This window comes from Lontra canadensis, unplaced genomic scaffold, assembly GCF_010015895.1.
Source record: "Lontra canadensis isolate GAN:19392208 unplaced genomic scaffold, GSC_riverotter_1.0 scaffold7, whole genome shotgun sequence".
Lineage (NCBI taxonomy): Eukaryota > Metazoa > Chordata > Mammalia > Carnivora > Mustelidae > Lontra > Lontra canadensis.
Genome location: NW_022631001.1, coordinates 13,981,671 through 13,984,303, shown reverse-complemented (window position 1 = coordinate 13,984,303; position 2,633 = coordinate 13,981,671).

Here is a 2,633-nt window from a genome sequence, read left to right as displayed (position 1 = left end):
CAGGAGAATTAAAGAGAGTAAAACGTCCGAAATTTAATTTGTGAAGTATATCAGAGGCCACAGGAGTGTAAATGAGGTCTGGACTTCTAGTTTTTCTCCAAAGAGGTTATATACTAAGAGCTCTAGGCCACTGAAGTCTAAGAGCCAAAGGTAATTTTCATCTATCTATTTCTTAGTAGAATATAAGCAGGTAATGCCTAATTCAAAAGGTACCCACTAAATGAGGAGGGCTAAATGAAAAAATAAAATTGCTTCGAGGCCTAATGTTGGACCCAACCATGCTACCTAAATAGCAAGAAAAAAATCCCATTAATAACAGCTTGGTTTATAATAGCCAGAAATTGGAAATAACCCTGATGTCCTTCAATAGGTGAAGAGTGGAACTGTGGGATATCCATATCATTGGATACTACTACTACTAAGCAATAAAAAGGAACAAATTGTACAACTTTGGTGAATCTCAATGGAATTATGCTGAATGTAAAAAGCCAATCCTCAAAGGTTACACATTGTATTATTCCATCTATGTGACATTCTTGAAATGGCAACATTACAGAAATGGAGAACAGATAAGTCGTTGCCAGGGGTTAAGGATGCAGACAGGGGAGGTAAGCAGGAGATGGATATGGTTATAAAAGAAAAATGGGAGTGATCCCTGTGGGGATGGAACCGATAATTATCTTGGTAATAGCACTGAATACCTGTGATAAAATTATACAGAAGAGAACACACAGGGGCACAGGTACACACATGATATGGGTGTCAATATCCTGGATGTGATTACTGTACTATAGTTGTGCATCATGTTATACCATTGAGGGATTTCTTCTAACAGCATGGGAATCCACAATTATCTCAAAATAAAAAGTTTAATTAAAAAAAATATCTTCAAGCAATCTCTCCTCTGCGACCATCAGACACCACTAATTTGAAACTGTGTGTATGTGTGTGGGGGGTTGGGTAACACATGAAACCTTTCTTAACCACCTACACAGATTTCTCCCACCTCTAACCTCCCAATGTACCAACTGTTTTTTTTTATCACCCAATCTAACACCTGTTCTTACACTAAGGGTAACTATTTCAGCACTCTTCTCTTCTCACCATACCTAAAAGCTCCTGAGATAGGGCCCATGTCCTAAACCTTTTTTGATACCCTCTCAGTGCCTAGCACGATGCTGAGCCTAGAGACTGAATAGAAGTGTTTTTAATAAATGAGTAAATGAACGAAAGAATGTATACATTTTCTACTCCCCATAGTCAAGCTGGACAAACCAGAAATTCACAATGCTTCTGCTCCAATTTTCCGAACATTATGAGGTCAGGGACAGCTGTGCCCACTACCTTAGAGGCCTCACAAAATTAAAGGTCATCTGCAGCTGGGCGACAGTAGTAGCTAATACATACATAGCTTTTGTCAGAGCTGCACTGATTATTTGTTGTGTGATCTTGTGGCAGCTCATTTCTCTAAACCTCAGTTTTCCCATTAGGAAAATGGAAGATAATACTTCTTTTTGCAAGGTGGCTATGTGACTGAGACATGTAGTACATAAACAGCCGAGCTCAATGTCAACCTACGTTGAAACTCAAGAAATGTTTACCTTCTTCCACAGATACTTCTATACACTAGTGTTCACCTCATACTTCAAATGGCAGCCAATTCTGAGTAAGTTTGTCTTCTTAAATAAGTAAGCAGTGTTCCCTTCACGTCACACCTTTCTCTGAAGATCAGACTTTGCTTCCATTTACAAGGGCAGAAGGCACGTGGACAAAGTAAATGGAGCTAAAGGGGGCACTAAATGGGAAGAGGCCAGTTTGAGTGGAAGCTCATCAGGGCAGTTATGGGTAGCTGTCAGTGTAGCACAAGCCCCTCTCCCTGTAAACCACTACAGACGGCTTGTCTTGGGCTGGTTCCCCTCCCCCACAGTTCCAGGCAGTGTTCCTGCCCAAAGGCAGCTTAGACACTTGGGGAAGAAACCCACAGCACCCTCAGATGCAAGAATGGTAGGCTGGTGGTCCTGAAGGGAAGGAGGGACTACCTATGTTTATTTTCTCTGCTGGGGAAGTATTTGTTTTCAGGGTAAGTCTACTGCTTCCTTCTCAGGGCTGGGAGTGCCTTGGTCCAATCTTACCCTGAGGGTAATAACTTTTCCCCTAAGTGTGCAGCTGTCTGAAAGTGTATTTGTTCTGGATGTGTCACTGGGTCAGGAGGAGTTCTCTGAGAAATACTTTACACATGGGTGTCTCCAAGCCCAGGCAGTAGAGATATTTGCTGATCCATGAGGCAGAGATGGACAAACACTGGATATGGTTCCAGGATCCAGGTTTTAAAAGAATATACTAGCTCAATTGGTCAGTCAACAACAGTTTGAGCCTCAAGCAAATATTTGGCCTCTGCTAAAAACTGAGGAAGAGTCATGTATGACTGTGACAGAAAAGGTCCCCTTCCTTTATGGGGCTTGTGTCTGAGTCTACATATTCACACGTGTTTGCTTGACTTCTACCATAATGATCTCACATGACATGACAACACATTTGTGAAAACAAAGGTCTTAAAAACTGAAAGTCATTCGAAGCACATTCTCCACATGAAATAGAATGTAAAGATATGTATATAAAGGTATGTCCATCTT